The 16,541-nt window shown below is 39.7% G+C and overlaps 1 protein-coding gene across 6 annotated transcripts in view; it reads right to left on the minus strand.

The window, feature by feature from the left end:
- UBE3A (ubiquitin protein ligase E3A) overlaps positions 1–16,541 on the minus strand; it is a 94,211-nt gene that overhangs the window by 38,511 nt on the left and 39,159 nt on the right. The gene's annotated exons all lie outside the window — the stretch shown is intronic.

Here is a 16,541-nt window from a genome sequence, read left to right on the forward strand (position 1 = left end):
CAGGAATCCCAGGGTGCCCCGTCTGGCCAAGAAGACAAGTCCCTAGGCTGTGGTGGGCCCTGCAGGTACCGGTACCAGGTCTCTGCTGCTGGATCATATGCTAGGGGGTAGGGCAATCTGAGCTGCAAGTCCAGACTTCAGTGGGACATTGGAGAAAATGAGGCTCTGGCTTCAAGAACTCCTCAGATGGATCTGGCAATAGGTGGACCACTGGTACTGGAGGGTTGCAATGCTGTAATGGGATGGGCTTCTCTGGCAGCAGTAGGAGAGGTTCATCTGCTGGGGTGGGGATGACATTAGTGAGTGGGCGGGGGGGGGGGTTCTAGAGAGGAGTGGAGACTGTGGTTATGGAAGGATCAGCTCCTCCATTGACAAGAAAGGCTCAGAGCGTCAAGGAGTCTGTGGTATGCCTCTGGAAATGCCGGAGTGCCCACGTAGCGTCCTTGGGGCTGGCCTATCCAAGAGGCGCAGGGATAATGGTAAGATGGGCGATATCCTTGCCTACCAGAGCAGTCATCGGTACGGTCAGATTCCATTTGCACCTGGCCTTACCTGCCCCACGGGGAGGAAACGCTGTGCTTAGGAGCAGTCTGCATTGGGAATCTGCTCTTACACCCATGAGAGTGGTTTTTTACTCTCCTGTCAGGACTTGACCTTTCTCTTTGGTACCAATGGATCCAGGGCATGGGGAGTATTCACAGGGGTGCTCACCGCTGGAGACAGACGTTGTACTAGGGTTTCTGGTCTCATGGCTTCCTCCATCAAGTACTTACAGAGGAAAAGCTCTCAAGCTTCCTTGGTTTGGGGTGGGAAGAACTTGCAGATGGAGCAGCAAGCCATGATATGTGCCTTGTCAAGGCAGTAAAGGCACCTCTGGTGCTCATCACTCATAGAGAGTGAGCACAGGCAGGAGAAAAAGTTTTAAATCTTGGAATCCAGAGCATAGTTCCCATGGGTGAGGATGGCCCCCAAAGAGGGGAAGAACTTACTTGCTATCTCTAAAATGACAAAATACAACTATCTAAAACTATGTACATTGAACAAGGAGTGGTCATTCTCAGAGCAAAACTAAGAGCATGAAGGAACAGGGGTTCTAACTCAGCAATAAGAGGGAATTAGAGTTGCACTGACCCGCACTACCGATTATACCCCTGGCTGGGAACAGAAAGGAATGCACCACGCACATGCAGGTGAACGGACACTGCTAAGATGTGTGGAATACATATTTGGACCATCACTCGAAGAAGAATATGTAGTATACACAGGGTTTTAGTCTTTAATACTTGCATATCTCACAGGATTATTGCAAGTATAATGACAAAAATCTGATAATGATGGAGGGGCAATATAAATAACTATCTGGAGATAGATCAGCAATGAAATTGTTAATGTTGACACTAAGGACTGATCTACACTATTTTTGTACCAATTTAAACATACTTCTATTTTTCTATTTTATTTTAACTATTTTTCTATATCTAAACCCATAGAGTTAAAATAGTGCAAAAAGCGTGTGGAAGTGACATAAACTAAACAGAGAAAGAGGTTCTCTTATTCCAGAACGTGCATCCACACGAGGAATTAGACCAGTACAACTAGAGTGGTATAATAATGCCAGTAGATTTCCCCATATAGATAAGCCCTACGTCAAGCAGGACAGAAGAAATCCTATACAGACTCCCCTCAGTTTACAAGTATTATACACTAATACCCACATCTGAAGACTGTTTGAATGAAACAGAATATTTCATAGGCAGTGTCCTCCTGGTATGTCTAGTTTCAAGGTAACAGCTGTGTTAGTATGTATTCGCAAAAAGAAAAGGAGTACTTGTGGCACCTTAGAGACTAACCAATTTATTTGAGCATAAGCTTTCGTGAGCTACACCTTACTTCATCGGATGCATACTGTGGAAAGTACAGAAGACGTTTTTATACACACAAACCATGAAAAAATGGGTGATGATCACTACAAAAGGTTTTCTCTCCCCCCACCCCACTCTCCTGCTGGTAATAGCTTATGTAAAGTGATCACTCTCCTTACAATGTGTATGATAATCAAGGTGGGCCATTTCCAGCACAAATCCAGGGGAGAGAAAACCTTTTTGTAGGGATCATCACCCATTTTTTCATGGTTTGTGTGTATAAAAACGTCTTTTGTACTTTCCACAGTATGCATCCGATGAAGTGAGCTGTAGCTCACGAAAGCTTATGCTCAAATAAATTGGTTAGTCTCTAAGGTGCCACAAGTACTCTTTTTCTTTCTGGTATGTCTAGTTTCTTCCAGAAATGTGTGTAAATTTCCCCAAAATCACAGACATAATTTTGCTTTTAGCTATTACAAAGAAATATCTCAAATCTTGGTTTTTATTTTAAATAAACTTTAACTTACACTGACTGTTTTTGTAGAATAATGGAGAATGCTTACAGACATCCCTTTGTAAATATGCCACAATTCAATTACAAACAACCACAAGTTCAGAGGCGTTTTAATTTTTATTAGGAACTAGCCTCTTAAGTTTGTCTGTTCAGTACTATAATTTGGGTTTCAAGATCATAGCATTTAGCATGCCCAAGGCTAGTATGCAAATTGTGGAATAGATTATGGGGGATTATTTGTTTTATTGAAAAATTCAAGAACAGTTTCTCCATAATAAAAAGAGAGTATATACTTTAAATATATGATAGCACTTGAATCTGCATTTCTCAAATAGCTCAATACTTGCACAAGAAATTGTTAATAAGCGAAACATGTAAGCGCAACACATACATAATTAGGCAACCAAGCAAATGAGAGATGTATAAACATTTTACCAGTTTCAGAAGAAATTTAAAACCACATCTCTGTCTACTGTTTTGTTTTGAATAAAGAATTCACAAGTAAAATTCCAAAGTTCTGTTATCTGGTGTTAACCTAGGTTATTAACTGGTGCAAAAACACAACCTTTAAGTGTTCAATTTACATAACCACACATTTTTGGATGAAGCATAATAAGATTTTGTAATAACTTAGCACAACAACAGTATAAAGTATGGTGGTTTTTTTAAAAAAGGATTACACGCATGCTAACTTTTATACTTTTATGTACAGAGCAGCATCACTACTTAATGCCTTGAGGAAAACATATACATTAATGTTCACTGAAGTTTACAATCTCCTATACTAATTAATTCAGTAGGAACTCGAAGTACCAAGGCAGCATTATCATTATCTAATTCCTTTCTCTAAGAAGCACAACGAAAAAAAATCAGCGTTAGATTATCCACAACAAGTGAACTATGTCAATGGGCATCATGTGGAAATTATGGAAGTAAAAGGCAAGTAGTGCCAATTTTCTATGTAGAAAACAAAAGAAAAATAATTTAAAATGTTTATGTTTTAATTCATGAATTACTGTTTGCCCTTTATTATATTAAAAATAAATGAAATAGGAGATCTTGCAAGACAAAATTTTGAATCACCGATTCAGCTGCAGTATTTTTATAATGCACTTCTGGAAACAACTGTAGCTGAAATGAACAACTAGCAGCTAAAAGTGAAATTTATGTGAGAGTTTGGAGGCAGGCATTTTTCTCCTCTTTTTTCCCCCCCTAGAAGTAGGGTCTACGAAGTGAAGATGATGATAACTACTGAAGCAGCACACTAGAAGCGCCTCAAGGAGGAGAGGAGACAAAGATGATGGTCAGATGTGGTAGCTGTGGTATGTACCTCTGATGGAAGCTACTTATGCATAAACTGTTACCTGATAGAGCCTCCATGGCAGAAAAGATTCAAGGACTGGAGATGCATCTGGAGATGACAGAATTCAGATGGGGATTTGATGATTTAAAACAAAAGAGGAGGTGGCACAAACTCCTCAGTATTTGTTCGTCAGGTGTCCACAAAAGGACCTGGAGGTCAGACTGCCAGAGGAGGGCGGCGATCAATGGAAGAATGTGACCATGAAGACAAGGCAGAGGAAAAGACCAGCTAGTGGAGGTGAAATAGAGTTGAAGGAGAAGAAACAGGCAGATGGGATATCGAGGAAGAAAAGAAGGGAAGTCAGTCCTTGCAGAAGAGAGAATGGAGCTAGCCAGGGACTGGAGCCCAAGGAAAAATGAAGATGATGTACAGGGGACTGCAAAAGAATGTGAGATTCATACCAACATCAGGAATAGACAGGTCTCTATGTGACCAGGGACTCCATCTTAAGAAGAATTGACGGGCCTGTCACTAGACCTAAGAGAGACAGAAGAGTTCATTATCTGTCAGGAGAAAGGACACAAGATGTAAACATGAATTTCAAAAGGATCCTGATGGCAGTGGGGGGGAAAAATCCACCGACTGTGTTGAATGTCGGGATGAATGACCTTACTAAATTCCCAATGGACTAGATCAAGGATAATTACACTAGGCTTGGAAAGATGCTTAAAGATGTGGAAACGATCTTCAGTCCCTAAAGGAGGGTGAAGATACGGCAAGATAATGAAGATGAACAGATGGCTCAAGAATTGGTGCTCTGAGGAAGATTTTGGGATGACTGACCATGGGAAGGCATTCACAGAAAGAAGACTCTTCTCAACTGATGGACTCCACTTGTTTACCTGGGATACTAGCCTTCTGGAATAGAGACTGGAATGATTGATAAGAAGGGTTTTAAGATAGGGAATGAGGGGAGAAGATTTTGAGAGAGACTCATGTAATGTCCATGCCTGGCTTCAATACTGAGGAGGAGGAAAATCAGCTAAACGAAAAAATACTAAGGAATAAAGGAAAACGAGAAGGTAAGAATAAGAACAGCTAAGAGAAAAAAAAGTGTGTATATATAGATAGGAGCAATAGTCAGGTAGGTAATACAAAAACAACGAAGAGTACTTGTGGCACAACAGTAGTTAGTTGAAGGCTAATCTGGCTAGAAAACTAATGGGCGAGGTTCAAGGGAAACAACGGAGAACGCCTGTACCCAAATGCAAGGAGTCTGGGCAATAAAATGCAGGAACTTGAACTACTCAAGGTCAAAATGGATCTTATAGGGTTTACAGAAACATCCTGGAAAAGCGCTCATGACTAAAACTCAGGTATTAGCTATTTAGAAGAGAAATATAAAAGGTGGTGGGAGAGTGTTGTACATTAGCGATGCAGTAAACTGTGAAGAAGAAAGAAGTGATACTACAGACAAAACAAATCTGTTCGGGCCAAAGTGACTTCAGAGAAGGGTTATAAAGAAGTTCTATTGAGATAGTGTTAGGGGTCTGCTACAGACCTCTAGGGTTGGGCTCAGCTATGGATAGAGATTTCTTTAATATTATTAGAAAGAGAAATACTACTGGGAATTGTGTCAGAATGGGAAACTAACTTCATGGATATAGACTGGAGAATAAATGCTACAAACAACAACAGGGCACAGTTATTCATAGATGTGACAGATGACAGTTTTCTTCATCAAGTAGCCACTGAACCAAAAAGAGATGATGCAACTTTAGACTTGGTTTTGGTAAGCTTTGAGAACATTCATAAAAAAAGCTGGTCATAAGAAATAACCTTGGATTGAGTGATCACAAGTTGATTCAGTTTAAATTAAAGGAAAGGATAATCAAAACCAGGTTGTCATCCATGGTTTTTGATTTTAACTGGACAGACTATGAATTAGATGTGGAGGAAGCTTGGAATTTCTTTAAATCAAGTGTACAAAAACTATCTCCAATCTGCATCCCAAGCAAGGGGAAAAAACTTGGTAGAGAAAAGGCTCCAGACCCAACTAAATGAATAACCACCTCAAAAAGGTTATTAGGAGTAAGCAGAGAGCCTAAAGGAAGAAGGGTTTGATCAGCAACAAAAGCTACATCTTAGAGGTCAGAAAATGTAGGAATAAAGCGAGAACTATTAAAAGCCAATCTGAATTAGCTCCTGCCAAGGAAATTAAAATAAATACAACAAGGATTTTTAGATATATAAATAAAAAGAGAAGAAAGAAAGAATGAGGTTGGACTGCTATGCAGTGTGAATGGGGAGGAGATTAAAAATAATGTAGGTATGGCCTAAAAACTAAATAAATACTTTGCCGTGGTTTTCAGTAAGGATGATAATATAGAACATGAGTATGAAGACAGAATGACTGATGGAAACGAGTACACAGAAATGGAAATGACCACATCTGAGGTAGAAGAAAATCTTAAAGCACTGACTGTGATCTGGATAATTTCCATCCCAGGATACTGAAGGAAGTGACATGTAAGATTACTAGTCCAATAACAAGAATTCTTAAATAAATCTATTTGTGGGTAGTCCCATATTATGGGAGAATAGCTAATGCTGTACAATATTTAAGAAAGGGGGGAACTGTGATCCAAGGAAAAAAAGTGATCCTGAATTACAGACCATTAGTTAAATCTCAGTAGTATGCAAAGCTTTAGAACAAAATTTGAAGGAAATAATTAAATTCTTGGAGGTAAATGGAAAAGGGGATGTAGTGCATCATATGTTTACCTTCATGCCAGACTAACCCTATATCCTTCTTTGAGAAGATAACTCATTTTTTAGATAAGGGAAATGCAGTAGATCTAATATACTTGGTCTTCTGTAAAGCATTTGACATGGTATCACATTGAAAATTAGTTAAATTTGAGAAGATGAAGTACAAGAACTATATGGTAAGGAACCAGCTAAAGAGGATAAGGCAACAGGCTGTGCTGAAAGGTGGAACTATCGGACTACAGAGAAGGTCTTAGGACCGATTTATTCACTATTTTTATTAATGACCTTTGCACAAAAAAAGTAGGAGTCCGCTAATAAAATTTTCTAATGATTATAGCTGTTAAGCGATTAAAAAAATTAATTGCGATTAATCGCACTGTTAAACAATAGAATACTTAATATTTAAATATTTTGGATGTTTTCTACATTTTCAAATATATTGATTTCAATTACAACACAGAATACAAAGTGTACAGTGCTCACTATTTTTTATTACAAATATTTTCACAGTAAAAAAAGATATCCTATTTTTCAATTCACCTAATACAAGTATTGTAGTGCAATCTCTATCATGAAAGTTGAACTTACAAATGTAGAATTATGAACAAAAAATAACTGTATTCAAAAACAAAACAATGTAAAACTTCAGAGCCTACAAGTCCACTCAGCCCTAGTTCTTGTTCAGCCAATCGCTTAGACAAACAACTTTGTTTACATTTGCAGACCATAATGCTGCCCACTTCTTGTTTACAATGTCACCTGAAAGTGAGAACAGGTGTCTGCATGGCACTGTTGTAGCCAGCGTCGCATGTTCATTTTCATCATCTGAGTCAGAAGCCACCAACAGAAGGTTGATTTTCTTTTTTGGTGGTTTGAGTTCTGTAATTTTCACATTGAAGTGTTGCTCTTTTAAGACTTTTTAAAGCATGCGCCACACCTTATCCCTCTCGGATTTTGGAAGGCACTTCGGATTCTTAAACCTTGGGTCAAATGCTGTAGCTATCTTTAAAAATCTCACATTGGTACCTTCTTTGAGTTTTGTCAAATCTGCAGCAAAAGTGTTCTTAAAACAAACAGTATGTGCTGAGTCATCCTCCGAGACTAGTACAACATGAAATATATGGCGGATAATGCGGATAAAATGCGGATAAAACAGAGCCAGAGACATACAGTTCTCCAAGAAGTTCAATCACAAATTTAATTACCGCATTATTTTTTTAACTAGTGTCATCAGCATGGAATGGTGGCTGAAGCATGAAGGGGCATACGAATGTTTAGCACATTTGGCACGTAAATACCTTGCAATGCTAGCTACAAAAGTGCCATGCAGTTGAATGCCTGTTCTCACTTTCAGGTGACACTGTAAATAAGAAGCAGGCAGCATTAGCTCCCGTAAATGTAAACAAAATCGTTAGTCTTAGCAATTGGCTGAACAAGAAGTAGGACTGAGTGGACATGTAGGCTCTAAAGTTTTACACTGTTTTGTTTTTGAGTGCAGTTATGTAACCAAAAAAAATCTACCATTTTAAAGTTTCACTTTCATGATAAAGAGATTGCACTCCAATACTTAAAAAGAAAAGAAGTACTTGCAGCACCTTAGAGACTAACCAATTTATTTGAGCATAAGCTTTCATGAGCTACAGCTCACATCATCGGATGCATACTGTGGAAAGTGTAGAAGATCTTTTTATACACACAAAGCATGAAAAAATACCTCCCCCCACCCCACTCTCCTGCTGGTAATAGCTCATCCAAAGTGATCACTCTCCTTACAATGTGTATGAAACATTGTACACATTGTAAGGAGAATGATCACTTTAGATAAGCTATTACCAGCAGGAGAGTGGGGTGGGGGGAGGTATTCTTTCATGCTTTGTGTATATAAAAAGATCTTCTACACTTTCCACAGTATGCATCCGATGAAGTGAGCTGTAGCTCACGAAAGCTTATGCTCAAATAAATTGATTAGTCTCTAAGGTGCCGCAAGTACTCCTTTTCTTTTTGCGAATACAGATTAACACGGCTGTTACTCTGACTCCAGTACTTGTATGAGGTGAATCGAAAATAGTATTTCTTTCATCATTTTTACAGTGCAAATATTTGTAATAAAAATATAAAATAAGCACTGTACACTTTGTATTCTGTGTTGTAATTGAAATCAATGTATATTAAAATGTAGAAACATCCAAAAATATTTAATAACTTTCAATTGGTAATCTACTGTTTAACAAAGTGTTTAAAACTGCGATTAATCATGATTAATTTTTTTTGAGTTAATCGTGGGAGTTAACTGGAATAAATCGACAGCCATACTAATGATGCAAAGTTGGAAGGTATTGTTAATACAGAGGAGAATCAAAAGATTATGTAGGAAAAAGTACGTGATCTTGAAGTAACAGAAAAGGGATGAAATTTAACAGTACAAAGGGCAAGGCAACGTACTTAGGGTCAAATAATAAAAATTTCTGCTATAAGCTGAGGGCTCATTTGCTGGAAGTGACACAAGATGAGAGAGACCTGCATGTGCTGGTTGATCACAGGATGACTAGCTCTTCAGTATGATGCAGCTGCAAAAAAGGCAAATGTGATGCAAGGATTTTACAGTAGAGATAGAGAAGTATTAATGCCATTGTACAAGGCACTGGTAAGGCCTCATTTGGAATACTGTGTAAAATTCTGGTCACCCATATTAAAGAAAAATTAATTCAAACTGGAACATGCGCAGAGAATAGCTACTAGGATGATCAGGGGAATAGAGGGCCTATCTTATGAGAGGAGACTGGAAGAACAGGTTAGCCTCCCAATAGGAGTTGTGGGAGCAAATACGTAATTAGTTTTAAGAGAGAGCTGGACAAATTTATGGATGGAAGTATATGAAAGAGTTGGTTGTGACGATAGAGGTTTGGGCTCAGCAGCCCTATGGGGGCCTTCCGGTTTATGTCTTGTGTTCCTAAATCTCATGCTTCAGGGTGTCAGCCAGTCACAACGGGATTTTTTCCCCCCTCTCTATGTATTATTTTTTTTTTTGTCTCCTTCCTCTGAAGCATCAAGGATGGCCGCAGCTGGAGTTGGACAATGGATGGGTGGGCTGATCCTCTGAGTATTCTCTCTCTCTCTCTCTCAGGTGCTTGGATGGCTGGTTCTGCTCATATGCTCAGGGTGTAACTGACTGCCATAGATGAGGTTGGGAAGGCACTTCCCCCCAAACTCAGGGCTTTTTTCAACTTCCTTTTCTGCATAGGCTGCATGTCACTTGCCTAGATCATCTGGACACATCTCAATTCTGTAACATTGCAGGGGCCTCAGGTATTGGTGCAACTTGGTCCAGCTATTCTCTGCTTGTGGCATATAGCAGTTTAGTCTCCCTGTGAGCTGTAATACTTTGGTCTAATATTGGTTGTTGGATTAATATGTGGATTTTGAATGGTGCTGGTGGCCTGTGATATACAGGTGGTCAGACTGCATGATCTGATGCTCCCTTCATGCCTTATTTTATGATGCTATGGAAATATAGTGAAAGTCACAAGACAACATGGGCCAACAAAGGCACAGGCCAATTTGGGAGCACAGCTACTGCCTTTTTAGAAAAAACGAGGAGTCCTTGTAGCACTTTAGAGACTAACAAATTTATTTCGGCATAAGCTCAAATAAATTCCCAAATAAATCTGTTAGTCTCTAAAGTGCCACAAGGACTCCTCATTTTTTCTGATACAAACTAACATGGCTACCACTCTAAAACCTGCCCTTTTAGAGTTTTAATTTACAAACTTTGGGTACGTTCTTAATGGCCATTGGTCTCCAGTCTGCCTGCTCCAATTGGCTAGCATAATGATGACAGAACTAGAATGGATGCAGAAGAAAATTCCATATTTGTATTATTTACATTAACACCCCCATATAGCCAAACCACCGCTCATCCCAAATCGCATTTGTGTATCAGTTATCCCTCGTCAGTTTCAGAAATACTGAATCCTACAAATTCTTGCATTTTATACACTTAATGGCTTATAAGGTGAAAAATTATAGGAGATGTAGTTTCTAGACAATGATTGTATTGATCATGAGTAAAGTAGTCAGGATTGTAGGAGGTATAAATAGACTGTACCACCTTTAAAAAAGGCTGTGCCTTAGTTCTCAGATCAGTCATTTCTGAAAAGGCCATGCAAGAAAATGCAGCTTTAATAAACTAACCCGAGGATGCTTTTTGTTTCTGAAGTAATAGCTTGTATACTGCGCTGAATAAACTCAGTTGAAGGGTGAAGTTTTTATTTGTCTAAGATTCAGTTTATTACTAAGTGAAAATGAAGCACCCTCAAGTTATTATACTGAAGTTTTTTTACTTTTATTGATACTTTGAGAGATTACAAAATCAAAATAGACTTCAAACTGCTGAAAGGTCTGTTCAGTTATTGAAAAAAATTTCAAGCATTTCCTCTCTGTTTTCTTCTTCCTCACCCTCTTCAGTTAGTGAAGTGTGCAGGAATGAGCACAAGACAGAATCGGGAAAGTCCTGAGCTCCAATCCTGACTTCCCCACTAGCTGTGTGGCCTTGATCAAATCACCATCAACTTTGTCTCCACAGGTGAATATTATCCCCTTTTTCATATTAACTTCACGGGCTTGTGAGGATTAGTTAGTCTGTATATTGCCTTGATACCAAATATATAAAATATTAAGTATTATATCCTCTCTATCCCTTACCCTCCATGATTTTTTCCCAGGTTAAAAAGTCTTGTCCCCAGTGTAAATTCAGAAACGTTTTTCATGTGGTGTTTCAAAACTGAATTGGGTTGGTGGTGGTTAGAATTCTCCTGAAGCAAACAAATAATGTAGACAAATATAAGACTAATTTTTCTGTGATTCTTATTTTCTAAAAATATATATCCTATTGAATTATGTCCAGGTCAGCTTACAGCAGCACTAGGCCACATGGGAAACTGCACAGATGTTGCGTGCCTCCAAAACATGTATAGGTGCTCTTTTTGAACACCTCAGCCAACTGCCTAAATTGCCCCTTATGTTCTTGTGACGAAGTGGGATATATTTGTATCAAATTATAGACTCTATTTCGTATTATGCGTTGAACTTGTATTCTACACTTACCCAAGGCAAGTCTACTGAATTGCATTCCAAACAGCAGCCCTGCCCAGGAGATGTTTGCACCACCTCATTGAAAGACTATCACTGAAAAGTCATCAAGCTACTGGATTTGATGGTCTCTAAGCTGCTGGCAACTCCCATGGAACAATGTTTTTTCACAGAGGGCGCCCACAGGGGATGCATACACAATTGAGGCAGAGGGTTGGAGAGTTCCAGTAGAGTACATGGCAAGAAGACAGGCTATTTAAGGCCAGGGGCAGGTGGGAGCAACCATTGCCACCTATAAGGACTTGCCGAAGAGAGGGCAAGAGGGGCTCTGTTCAGCCTGAGCAGTGACCAACCTCTGACTCACGAAAGGGAAAGCTCAGACATGGGGAGGGTGTGCCTTGGTACTTTTTGTTGTTTTCAGAAATCTGTAACTTTAGTGCTTTAAAGAGTAGAGTTTCTGTGCTAAAGAAATACCTTTGCTAAGCCTACAATCCTTGCTTTCCTGCTATATTGTCCCTAAAGGGGTTAGTTAAAGCAGAAGCCCAGTTGTCCACAGCCTAGGTAGAGCTTTGGAAAGCATATGTAAGCAACTGGGTGCTATGGAGATATAAAGCACAGGTTTCAAGGTCTGGGGAGTCTGTATAAAAGAGTCTCCCATGCCAATGAAGGACTCTGACAAGAGGTCTCGAAGTATGCTTGTCAGATCCAGAGCTAAAACAGTGACTAGACTCTGCCAAGACCCAGGGGACGTAAGACGCATGTGGGACCCAGCAGTTGGGTACATTTGCAACAGACTGGTGTCCATACAGAGAGGATACTGGGCCAGGTTTTAACAGTCCTAAAGTCAGATCTTTTTGAAAGCAGGAGGCAGAAACTCCTAAATAAAAAAACACTTAAAAAAAACACAAAGAAAGACTGACCTATAATAAATTACATAACCCTCCAGAGTCTATATGGAGCAGGACTGGTAAGTGATAAACCAATGATATATTGTAAATCTGCTTTATATTTATGTGCATATTTCATACAGTGTTCCAGGTATATTCATATTTATTTTTGTACACCTGTATTTTAAACTTGAAGTTTTCCACTGTAAATTTATTCTTGCAACTTCACAGCAAGATGTTAAATTATGCAATACATTTTCAAAGAACAAGAACTGCAGGTAAGTAATTTGCTTTCTCCAAAAGATGTTCATCCCACTAAACTCTCCCTCTTGGAAACCCAAAGGCTCGAGGACTGTCTCCAAACTAAAACAAGGACTAATATGGAAATATGAAAACAGAAACAATGGATTTAAAATAGGGAAGGAAGGTACCTTCCAACAATGAGAAATTGAGGGTTAAATGCCAGAGACAGTCCCAGAATGAGAGGAAAGAGGTATTTCCAAACAAAACATACCTACTGCAGGGAGGGGGGAACAAAGTTTAAGCACCCTTAAATGGGGAACAGGCTCTGTAACACAGATAATCCAGTAATGGATTCCTGCTCAGATGACAACTTTGGGTAACAATGCTTCATAAAGGCGGTGGCTTTGCAAGTAACCTAGGCACAAACACATTTTAGGCTGGCAGCTGAAGCAGCTCAGTCCTGAAGAGAGTCTTGACATAACCTTCAAGCTTCTGTGGCTGTAGCATGGAGAACAATAGGCACTCTTAGTGGAGGATTACTAAAGTTGCTACCAGTTATCAAGGGCCGTAATGGCTCTGAGTTGGGAAGCTGAATCGTGCTTTCCTGATGAACAGAGCATGACGTTTCAAAGAAATCAGTGGCTCCCTCAATGTACTAATTTTCTTTGAATGCATGTGTTGCCTGGGTGCTGTGTGGAATTTCTGGTACAGCCTGGTGACAGTGAAACACAGGATTGTGCAGGACTCTGATGTGGAAGTATTGCTGTAGATATAGCCCCTCTTTAGACCTGCAAAGAAGGAACTGATGCCAATGCAGAGTCTTTGTATTAAATATTGGTGTTTGATTCAGAGGCCGTGGCCAGAGTGTTGAGCTATGTGTTGGATTTACTTGCATTTTTGGAAGAGACTGGGATGGCTATTGGCCACTCTCATGATTGAAGACACACGGCGACATCTGAAAGCAGATGATATGATGTAAGCCCACCCAGTCCTTGACCAGACAAGTACTAGTCATGCCTCTCTGTAAGGGACATATGCTTGGGTGTATTTTTGGAAGCTGCTGGAGTCTTCCTCCCTCCCTTCTTTCGCAAGTGATAATATGACAGAAATGCAGCATCAAAGAGATGACTATGCACTAAGCACAACCACAAGAAAAGTAGTGATGGAAACAGGAGGGCTCAAAACCCCTAGCGTTTCAAAGTCTTGACACTGAAAAGAATAAGCAGAGAGAGAGAGAGAGGGGGCCACAGAAATGAAATGTCTCATCAACACACCAGGACACCTGTCTTGAAAGATGGTGAGAGGCATCAGTGGAGATCTGATGTAGTGTGAGAATCAGGACAACAGCCTGGAGATATTGATGAGGCAGGCAATAAGATCTTGCTGCATCAATGGAAACCCCCCCCCCACAAATTAAGCTGGAACAAGCTTTGAAAGTGAGACTAATCAAAGGAGGAAATTAGAAAGGGATATTGTGTGAATCTAGTAAGGGGGCGGAAAGGATGAGGCAACTCAGCTAAGATAGCAGGGACAAACCATGCACTTGAATGAGGTCTGTGAAAAGCACATTTATGACAAAAACTTGACAAATATGAGTCAATGAAGTATGGAGCTAGAAGTGGGAATCCAATGAAACCGAAACATTTGGATAAATAAAAGTTATTATGGGGACAAGAGCCCTGTTTCACTGGAGAAAGGGGAGGAGGAAATGCAAGGGAAGAGACACAAAAATGTTTCGTTTTTTTTTTTTTAAATGTCAATTCTTGATGTTTGGCAGTCACATGAAGAGGCGAAAATATCAAACATATAAAATGTACGTTTTCCTGGTTTAGCTGAAGTGAATTAAAAGCATTTGGCTATCCATGATGCTGGCACACAGCTTTAACAGTCTAGGATCTGAGTAGAGAAATCATAGTAAACTAAAGTAAATCAATCTGCATATTCACAGTGCAGTTAGCAAAACTGAAAAGTGATTATGACAATCTCTGCATTCTAACTGGCTGACAGACTTTACTAGCTGGAGTACATGGACTGAACACTGTAGTTATTGTTCTAACCGTACAATGATTACGCAGATCAGACATCCAGAATCAGAGTGCCAGGAACTGCATAACTAAAACAAAATGTACCATTTTGTGTATTAAGAGCAACTGTGTCTGGCAGACTGCAGAAATTCTGCAGTCGGTGTTGAATAACCATATGGTTATTCAGTTATGCAGTTCCAGGTTCTTCATTTCTGCAAGTGTAATATCCATATTCATTGTATACTTATTGCTCAAAAATATGCAGATCCTCAAAATCTGAGTGTCTAACAATCATTTTTAGCCGAAGTGCAGGGATCTGAATAATCAGAGTGATTCCAATCACTGTCTCATTAACTCATGTAACAAAATTTTTTCAGTCTGTGTGTAAAACAAACATGGCACCCTCAGATTCTCATTCCTTTCAGCTCCAAATTCTAAAAGGAAAAAAATCACAGAAAAAAACAAAAATGGGGCTGCCAAACTGTTGAAAGGAAAACAGTTTTGACTCATTTCTCTTCCTACGCTTGATAGGTATTTTACAGCAGCTGAGCATCTTGCAGTCTTGAATGCATTTATCCTGACAATATGAAGCAGAGAGACTGTCCAACATGACATAGGAAGTCTGTGGCAGAGAAGGAATTGAATTTAAACCTAACTCCTAGACTATTGCCCTAACACTGAGTCATCCTTCCTCTATTAACTTCTTTTGGACCATCTCTCTTCATATGTCAGTTAGGCTCTTATATCTACAATATTTGTGTGTTTCTTTTTGTATTCTGGAGTTTTTCTTCCCAACTGTAGGAGAATTTAAAGAAACCTTGCTGAGAAGTGCCTTGCTGACCTGTAGAAAAGGAAGGTCCAAAAGAATTTATTTCCTTTTCAGTAGTTTTATAGCCTTTTTTCAAATCTCTTTTTCGTTTTGAAGTATGAATGAGCATTTCTGCATAACTTGAGCATGCTTCCAGTTAACCTGAAAATAATCAGGGCCAATAAAGTCAGCAGCCCTGGATTCTATTCAGCTCTTATAAACAGGGAACACATCTAATTATAATTATAATGCTGCTTTGGAAATTAGCTAACTTGCAAGTTGCAATAATCAATATGGAAAACAAGCACAAACTACATTATACAAGTTTCCATACCAGGTCAAGGATCGTTCTCTCTATTCTGCAACCCACTTCCAACAATACACAAAACCTGATGTTTTCTATTTTGCTAAGTATCTGACTAATCAAGTTGTTTTCAAATGTGTGCTATGAGATGTTAAAACTCTAGGAGTATAATTAGGGCCCTACCAAATTCATGGTCCATTTTGGTCAGTTTCATGGTTATAGGATTTAAAAAATCATAAATTTCATGACTTCAGCTATTTAAATCTGAAATTTCACAGCATTGTAACGGTAGGGGTCCTGACCCTAAAAGGAGTTGCGGGGGGGGGGGGGGGGAAGAGGGAGAAGGTTATTGGCAGGAAGGAGGGTTGTGGTACTGCTACTGTTATTTCTGCACTGTTGCTGGTGGGGGAGGGGCAGCTAGGTTATGGGTGGGAAGGGGGGTTGTGGTACTGCTATTGTTACTTCTGCAGTGTTGCTGGCAGTGGTGCTGCCTTCAGAGCTGGATGGTCGCTGAGCGGCAGCTGCTGGCCAGGAGCCCAGCTCTGAAGGCAGAGTCACCATCAGCAGCAGTGCAGAAGGAAGGATGGCATGCTATGGTATTGCCACCCTTACTTCTGTGCTGCTGCTGGTGGGTTACTGCCTTCAGAGCTTGGCCCCTGGCCAACAGCCGCTTCTCTTCGGCTGCCCAACTCTGAAGGCAGTGCAGAAATAAGGGTAGCAATATTGCAACCTCCCC

This window comes from Eretmochelys imbricata, chromosome 1 (assembly GCF_965152235.1).
Source record: "Eretmochelys imbricata isolate rEreImb1 chromosome 1, rEreImb1.hap1, whole genome shotgun sequence".
Lineage (NCBI taxonomy): Eukaryota > Metazoa > Chordata > Testudines > Cheloniidae > Eretmochelys > Eretmochelys imbricata.